Source organism: Piliocolobus tephrosceles, chromosome 13, assembly GCF_002776525.5.
Source record: "Piliocolobus tephrosceles isolate RC106 chromosome 13, ASM277652v3, whole genome shotgun sequence".
NCBI lineage: Eukaryota > Metazoa > Chordata > Mammalia > Primates > Cercopithecidae > Piliocolobus > Piliocolobus tephrosceles.
This window is the reverse complement of record NC_045446.1, coordinates 16,771,802-16,781,017: the sequence shown is the minus strand read 5'-3', so window position 1 is coordinate 16,781,017 and position 9,216 is coordinate 16,771,802. Positions and strand designations below refer to the sequence as shown.

Below are 9,216 nucleotides of genomic sequence, written 5' to 3'. Positions count from 1 at the left end.
CAGGAGATTGAAACCATCCCGGTTAACACAGTGAAACCCCGTCTCTACTAAAAGTACAAAAAATTAGCCGGGCGTGGTGGCGGGTGCCTGTGGTCCCAGCTACTCAGGAGGCTGAGGCAGGAGAATGGCGTGAACCCGGGAGGTGGAGCTTGCAGTGAGCTGAGATTGCACTGCTGCACTCTAGCCTGGGCAACAGAGCAAGACTCTGTCTCAAAAAAAAAAATTGATTTTAGGCCTTACATCACACTACTGACACATGCAGGGAATCAGAGTCAGGTTGTGTAGCCCCTCTGGAAACAATAATGTGGTTCCAAGGACATAAATGTAAGCCGATTAGACGTCTTTTTTCTTTTTCTTTTTTGAGATGGAGTCTTGCTCTGTCACCCAGGCTGGAGCGCAGTGGTGCGATCTCAGCTCGCTACAACCTCCGTCTCCCAGATTCAAGCAATTCTCCTGCCTCAGCCTCCTGAGTAGCTGGGATTACAGGCGTGCACCACCACGCCTGGCTAATTTTTGTATTTCTAGTAGAGACGGGGTTTTGCCATGTTGGCCAGGCTGGTCTTAAACTCCTGACCTCAGGTAATCCGCCACTCTCAGCTTCTCAAAGTGCTGGGATTACAGGCATGAGCCATTGTGCCTGGCCACATTATGATTTATTTTAAAACAGCATGTAGATGCCATATGGAAAATAACCATTTTTAGCTTTGAGGAAGGAGCCAGAGTAAGGTAGGGACCCCAGCTAGGAGTTTCTACAGGAGTCCAGATGAGAACTGATAGTTGCTTAGAGCAGGGTAGCTGAGTGGAGAGAAGTGGACAGATCTGAAACATACTTTTGAAGTACAATCCTTCTGACTCATTGGTGGGTTGGATGGGGTAGGAGAGAATGGGGGAAAGAGGAGGAAAGTATGGCTCCCAGGTTTCTGGTTGGAATGGTGGGAGAGAATGATGGAGTACAGATTAGAGGAGAAGATTAAGAACTAAGTTTTGGGCCAGGAGCAGTGGCTCACACCTGTAACCCCAGCACTTTGGGAGGCTGAGGTGGGTGGATCACCTGAGGTGAGGAGTTCAAGACCAGCCTGACCAACATGGTGAAACCCTGTCTCTCCTAAATACAAAAAATTAGCCAGGTGTGGTGGCAGGTGCCTATAATCCCAGTTACTTGGGAGGCTGAGGCATGAGAATCACTTGAACCCGGGGGGTGGAGGTTGCAGTGAGCTGAGATTGTGCCACTGCACTCCAGCCTGGGCAACAAGAGCAAAACTCTGTCTCAAAATAAATAAAATTAAAAAAGAAGAATTTACTTTTGGGTATGTTGATATGTTAGTTTTGTTTTGTTTGGTTTTTTGATATGTTAGTTTTCAGATGTCTTTGTTTTTTAAATTTATTTTTATTATCTATTTAGTTATTCATTTGAGACAAGATGGTGCAATCTTGGCTCACTGGTACCTCCACCTCCTGGATTCAAGCAATCCTCTTGCCTCAGCCTCCCGAGTAGCTGGGATTACAGGCACGTGCCACCATGCCCACCTAATTTAGTAGAGATGGGGTTTCACCATGTTGGCCAGGCTGGTCTCAAACTCCTAACCTTGGCCGCCCAAAGTGCTGGGGTTACAGGCATGACCCACTGCACCTGGTCGGGTTCACTATGACCTTGAACTTCTGGGCTCAAACAATCCTCCTGAGTAGCTGGGACCACAGTCACGTGCCACCGCACTCAGCTGATTTTTAAAAACTTTTTATAGAGGTGGAGTCTTGCTTTGTCATCAAGGGTGGTTTCAAGCTTCAATCTATCCTCCCACCTTGGCCTCCCAAAGTGCTCCCGAAGTGCTGGGATTACAGGCATGAACCACCGTGCCCAGCCTGGCATGTCTTTAAATCATTCAAGTGGAGATGTCAAGTAGACATCTGGGTATATGAGGCAAGTGCTCGGAAGAGTAGTCCAGGGTAAAGTCACACATCTGGGAGCAGGACTGCTGACATAATTTGTGGGACCCAGTGCAAAATGAAGATAAATGGACTCATGTTAAAAAATGATTAATAACTTCCAGATGTCAAAAGGATAACATCAAACCAAGCACAGAGACCTCCAGGTAACTGCACAGGTCACTTGCCCACGAAGCCTACATGTGATATTTAATTTGGAAATTGATTAGATTATTTATAGAGAGAGAGTTAACAGGAGAAGGAATGGGGACCCCAAATAGGACCTTGAAACCTGTGGATATGCTGGTAGTCACAAGGAGACAATACTGTACGATCCCACTTAGATGAAATACCTAGAAGAGGCAAATGCCTAGAGACAGAAGTAAAATGGGAGTCGCCAAGAGCTGGAGGGAGGTGGGAATGCAGAGTTCGTGCTTGATGGGTACAGAGTTTTCACTGTGGGAAGATGGAAAAAGTTCTGGAGATGGATGGTGGTGATGGTTGCACAACAGTATGAATGTATTTAGTGCTACAGAGTCATACATTTAATTAAAATGGTTAAAAACATTAAATTTTGTTATGTATATTTCACTACCAAAAAAAAAAAGCTGGCCAGGCATGGTGGCTCACATCTGTAATCCCAGCACTTTGGAGGGCCTAGGCCGGCGGATCACCTGAGGTTAGGAGTTTGAGACCAGCCCGGCCAACATGGTGAAACCCCGTCTCTACTAAAAATATAAAAATTAGCTGGGTGTGGTGGCGGGCGCCTGTAATCCCAGCTACTCAGGAGTCTGAGGCAGGAGAATTGCTTGAACCTGGGAGGTGGAGGTTGCAGTGAGCTGAGATTGCGCCACTGCACTCCAGCCTGGACAACAAGAGCAAAGCTCCCTCTCAAAAAAAAAAAAAAAAAAAAAAAAACACATTGCTTTTCTCTCTACACTTCTATTATCCTTCATGTACCTGGCTTTTCTTTTCCTATCTGTCTGGCCACTTCTCAGTCTCCTCAATTCCTTCTCTACCTGAATGAGAAATGCTGCAGTTCTTCCTTTCTTCCTCTCTTCCTTCCTCCCCCCGCTTTCTTCCTCTCTTCCCTCCCTTCCCCTCCCCTCCTCTCCTCCTACTGTCCGTCCGTTACCCACTCTCCCCCCTTCCTTCCTTCCTTCCTTCCTTCCTTCCTTCCTTCCTTCCTTCCTTCCTTCCTCCCTTCCTTCCTTCCTTCCTTCCTCCCTCCCTTCCTTCCTTCCTTCCTTCCTTCTTTCCTCCCTTCCTCCCTTCCTTCCCTTCCCTCCACAAATATTTGTCTACTGTGTGCTAGGAATAAACAGGGAACAAAAGATACAAAGTCTCTCCCTCATGGAGCATATATTCTACTGATTGAGAGATGATCTATAAACAAATAAACAAGTAAATACGTAGTATTGTAGATGGTCATAGAGCTATAGAAAAAAAAAAAAGCAGATTAAGGGGAATTGGAAGAACCAAGGATGGAACAGGGTTGCTTTTTTTTTTTTGAGACAGAGTCTTGCTCTCTCCCCTAGGCTGGAGTGCAGTGGCACGATCTCGGCTCACTGCAACCTCTGTTTCCCTGGTTTAAGCGATTCTCCTGCCTTAGCCTCCCAGGTAGCTGGGACTACAGGCATGTGCCACCACACCTGGTTGATTTTTTTGTATTTTTAGTAGAGATGGGGTTTCACCATGCTGGCCAGGCTGGTCTCAAACTCCTGACCTCAAGTGATCCACCTGCTTCGGCCTCCTGAAGTGCTGGGATTACAGACGTGAGCCACCACACCCGGTCAGGCTCACTATTTTTTACAAGGTGGTCTGGTAAAGTTACATTTGAGTAGAGAACTGAAGACAGTGGGAGAGCAAGCAATGCTGTTATCTGGAAGCGCCTTCTAAGCAGATCATAGCAAGGGCAAAGGTCCTGAGGAAGAATAGAGCATCCCAAGACTGGAACAGGCAGAAGAAGGAATGGGTGGTAAGGAAGAAAGATGACTTGAGAAACTCGTCTGTGCTGAAGAGCAGAGAAATATTATTACTATTACTATTTTTAGAGAAAGGGTCCCACTCTGTTGCCCAGGCTGGAGTGCAGTGGCGTGATCATAGCTCACTGCAACCTTGAACTCCTGGACTCAAGTGATCCTCTTGCCCCAGCCTCCTGAGTAGCTAGGACTATAAGCAGGCACCATCATGTCTGGCTAATTTTTTTTTTTTAAGTGAAAGCAAATTTATTAGAGAAGTAAATAAACAAGCAGGGCATGGTGGCTCATGCCTGTAATCCCAGCACTTTGGGAGGCTGAGACAGGTGGATCACCTGAGGTCAGGAATTCAAAACCAGCCTGGCCAAGATGGTGAAACCCCATCTCTACTAAAAATAGAAAAATTAGCCAGGCATGGTGGTGGGTGCCTGTAATCCCAGCTACTTGGGAGGCTGAGGAAGGAGAATTGCTTGAACCTAGGAAGTGGAGGTTGCAGTAAGCTGAGATTGTACCACTGCACTGCACTCTAGCCTGGGTGATAAAGTGAGACTCCATTTCAATAAAAAAAAAAAAAAAAAAAGGTAAATAAACAAAAGAATGGCTACTCCATAAGCAGAGCAGCCTAATTTTTCATTTTTTCTTTCTTTCTTTATGTTTTTTATAGAGACAGGGTCTCTCTATGTTACCCAGGCTGGTCTCAAATAACCTTCCTGCCTCAGCCTCCCAAACAGCTGGGATTGCAGGTGTGAGCCACAGTGCCCCGCCAAGAAATATTATTTATTGAATGTTTGCTATGCTCTGACTTTGTGTGAGGTGCCAAGGTTAGAGCAGAGAACCGATGGAGGTGGTTCCTGACCTCACGGAGCTGCCAGTCCAGCAGAGGAGAGACAGGTTGGACAAACAGTGATTCCGGTCCACTTGTGAGGAGTGCTCCGAGAGAGTGCTGGAGGGTGAAGGCAGTGTATTACCGCAAGACAGGAGCAAAAGAGGCGAAGGGAGGCGGGATCAGAGGGGGCATCTTGGAGGAAGAGACACTTGACGGATTACGATTTGGTGTCCCCTGTGGTTCCACCTTCAGGGAGCGATGCCCTGGTTCTGGTGACATGGACACTCGGGGTCCCCATGGCAGTTCCTTCTCATTGAGTGTCACCTCCATCATTTGGCTTCAAGAACCGGAATATGCAAATGGCAGTCAGTTCTGTGTGATCAAATGACACTGGCTACATGCTCAAGGATGAAGTTAGCATCTACCACGAGTATTCCCACAGCATTCCCAAATAACTTCTGTACCCTCCCCACCTCCAGACACACACGCACACACACACATGGCCTCACGCACATTCTCAAACCAGCCTGTCAGTCCACCTCGCCCTCCTCTTCAGTTTCAGCTTCCACTGGTCTAGGTCCCTGCCCCATGAAGCCAGCTGATGGAGCCTCATGGTGGCCAAAGTTGAAGGGACTCAGTGTGGGGACACTGAAGTGTGTGTCCAGGCCATCTCTCCAGCCTTCTGAAACCACCTGCCTTGGGGACAGGAGGTGGGGAGAATGTCATCTGCTCTATTTGTACACCAGAGCAGCTCTGCTTGTGCCCACAAAGTCTCCCATCCAAGTTTTCTGTCAACTTTCTGTTCACAGAGTTTCATTTCCAGTTCAAGGGCTAGATGGGGAGTTGACATATGACCTTGGGCAAATTGCTCACCTTCTTGTGTCACAATTTTCTCATCTGTAAATGAGGATAACAAAAGTACCTACTTCAGATAAAGTGAAAAAAAAATCATGAAAGCGTTTAACACAGTGACTAGCACCTAGTAGGTGCCCAGTAAATGTTAGTTCTTTTTATTACTTTCATCCTTATGATTATTTACTGGAGAGTTTGGCTACATTAAATGTCTGAGCTCCAGCTCAGCTAGCCAAAGTCTATAGTTCAAAATCTACTGCTATACCTGTAGCCTCGGCACTTTGGGAGGCCAAGGCAGGCGGATCACTTGAGGTCAGGAGTTCAATCCAGCCTGGCCAACATGGTGAAATGCTGTCCCTACTAAAAATACAAAAATTAGCCAAGTGTGATGGTGCACACATGTAATCCCAGCTACAAGGGAGGCTGAGGCATGAGAATAGCTGGAACCCAGGAGGCGGAGGTTGCAGTGAGCCAAGATTGTGCCACCACTCTACTCCAGCCTGGGTGACACAGCAAGACTGTGTCTCAAAAAACAAAACAAATAAAGCAAAACAAAACAAAACAAAGTCTACTGTTAAATAAATCGGCATCCCAGTTTCATCCAAACGGGTTTACCAGCTTAGCTAATGTGTGTCTGCCCCTAAGAGCTAAAGCTGCCCTGGGGCCTCCCAGTCTCTTCCTTAGCCAGGCAGTGTGGTTCTGAGTACCAGAAAGCTCCTAAGGAAAACCTTCTGCCAAAATGTAAAACCAAGGGAAAAGGATAAAAGCAACAGTTTTGGACCAGGCTGGCATGAACTGTGATCCCAGTCTGCCATACTTATTTTTTTATTCTAAAATAACAAGATAACATACACAATGGGCTTTCTAACTTGCTACTTTTCCCTTATCTTTTTTCCCTTTGTGAACCTAAAACATCATGTTCTTTCATGCAATCTTTCAAAAAGAAGAAAAGAAAAAAAAAGAGCAACAACCAAAAAAACCCTTGGCCATTCCAGTTCCCTGCTGACCCAGAGAAGAACAGACTATCTGATATTTCAGCTGGAAGGCAGGGTGGCAGATTCTTTCCAATGGGGTGGCGACTTCCTCCTTACTTTCAGAACACACCCCTTCCCAAAACTACGCCCTCTTGGGCAAGTAGCACAAAGGGAGCAGACCCGTCTCTGGGCGTCAGCAAATGCCCACATCCCTTCCTTTTCCTTTTACGCCCAGTGGCCTGGGAATGGCACAAGAGCTTGGGGAATCTGCCCCACCAGTCTGTGTGTGGCCTGGTCAGAGACGGGAGTGGCCTCTCTCTCATCTCTCACCCTCTTGATCCATCTTCCAAAACACCTGCCAGAAGTGGTTTTTCCGAAACCCAAATCAGATCATTATTTCATTCCACCTGCTTATGCTTGTTAACTTGTCATGGCCTTTTGTGCCCCCCAAAAGGGTTCTCAAACTCCAGCCTGGGGTCTATGCATGGTTAGCTACAAATGAATTATCTTATTCAGATGCAGATTCCAGGCGGTGACTCAGGCCTGTAATCCCAGCACTTTGGGAGGCTGAGGAGGGCAGATCACTTGAGACCAGCCTGGCCAACATGATGAAACCCTGTCCCTACTGAAAACACACAAAAAATAAATTAGCCAGGCATGGTGGTGCATACCTGTAATCCCAGCTACTTGAGACGCTGAGGCAGGAGGATCCTTTGAACCCAGGAGGCGGAGGTTGCAGTGAGTCGAGATCATGCCACTGCACTCCAGCCTGGGCGACAGAGCGAGACTCCATCTCAACAACAACAACAACAAAAGATACATGATACATGCTACTATACAACTTGGATGAATCTTAAAAACATGCTAAGTGAAGGAAGCCAGACACAAAAGGCTACATATTGTATGATTTCGTGTATCATACAACACACGTATGTCTGAAATGTCCAGAATAGGCAAATCCATAGAGATAGAAGCAGATTAGCTAGGGGCCGGGGGAAGTGGAGAATGGGGGGTCACTACCTAATGGCTACGGAGTTTCCTTTTGGGGCAATGAAAATGTTTTAGAGCTAGACAGTGGTAATGGTTGCACGACAGTGTAGGAATGTGCTAAATGTGACTGAATTGCACACTTTAAAATAATTTAAAGGGCGATTTTTTTTTTTTTTTTTGAGACGGAGTTTTGCTCTTGTTGCCCAGGCTGGAGTGCAATGGCGAGGTTTCAGCTTACTGCAACCTCTGCCTCCCAAGTTCAAGACATTCTCCTGTCTCGGCCCCCGAATAGCTGAGACTACAGGCGTGCACCACCACACCTGGCTAATTTTTTGTATTTTTAGTAGAGATGGGGTTTCATCATGTTGGCCAGGCTGATCTCAAACTCCTGACCTCAGGTGACTCACCTGCCTTGGACTCCCAAATCACTGGGATTACAGGCGTGAGCCACTGTGCCCAGCCTTTGTTTTTTTTTTTTTTTTTTTGACAGAGAAGATCTCACTATGTTGCCTCAGCTGGTCTTGAATTCCCAAGTCCAAGTGATCCTCTCACCTCAGCCTCCCAAAGTGCTGGGTTTACAGGTGTGAGCCACTGCACCTGACTGAAAGGGTGAATTTTATGTTATGCTAATTTTACCACAGAAAGCATCTTAATCATAACACTTATTGCCCTTTCTATAATTTTTCGGTTCTCATCTCTGCCTCCTCTACTCACCATGGGTAGGTTCTGTCTCCAGTTCTTGAATTCTGCCGCAACACAATAGCGTGCTCATTAAACACTGGCAGAAGGAAGATGAACCTGTTGATGGCAAGCAATGGCTACAGGCTGAGTGTTGATTATCTACTTGGTATTATGTGTTGGTTTTCTACACTTGATCTTAGCCAGAAGGCCAAGAAGCGGTATGTATTGGTTTTCTATTGCTGTGTAACTAATGACCACAAATCTAGAGGCTGAACACAACACATCGATTGTCTCACAGCCCTGTGTGTCTGGAGCCTGGGCATGGCCTTGCTGGATCCTCCACTCAGGGTCTCGCCAAGTTTCAATCAAGGCGGCTGCTGGACTGCATTCTAACCTCGAGGCTCCGCTATGAATTAATTAACTTCGAGGCTCATTCAGGCTGTTGGGAGGATTCATTTTCTTTTTACCTTTTTCTTTTCTTTGGTTTTTTTTTTTGAGATAGAGTTTCACTCTTGTCACCCAGGCTAGAGTGCAATGGCACGATCTCGGCTCACTGCAACCTCCACCTCCCAGGTTCAAGTGATTCTCCTGCCTCAGCCTCCAGAGTAGCTGGGATTACGGGCATGTGCCACCACGCCTGGTTAAGTTTTTGTATTTTCAGGAGAGATGGGGTTTCTCCATGTTGGTCAGGCTGGTCTCGAACTCCCGACCTCAGGTGATCCGCCTGCCTCGGCCTCCCAAAGTGCTGGGATTACAGGCGTGAGCCACGGCGCCCAGCCTCATTTTCTTATGGCTGTGTGACTGAGGTCTCTGTTTTCTTGCTGGCTGCAGGTGGGGCTGTTCTTAGCTACTAGAGACTGCCCACAGTTCCTTGCCATGGGGCCCTCTCCATGGGCCCTCTCATAACTTGGCAGCTTACTCCTTTCAAGCCAGCAATGGCGAGACAATCTCTCTAGTGTGTATGATAGCAGGATGGACCCTTATGTATATG

At 46.9% G+C, this 9,216-nt stretch overlaps 1 pseudogene; it reads right to left on the bottom strand.

Annotated features, from left to right (window-relative positions):
- Window positions 1-8,274: 8,274 nt before the first annotated feature.
- LOC111534208 lies at window positions 8,275-8,445 on the bottom strand (annotated as a pseudogene).
- Between the last annotated feature and the right edge of the window lie 771 nt (window positions 8,446-9,216).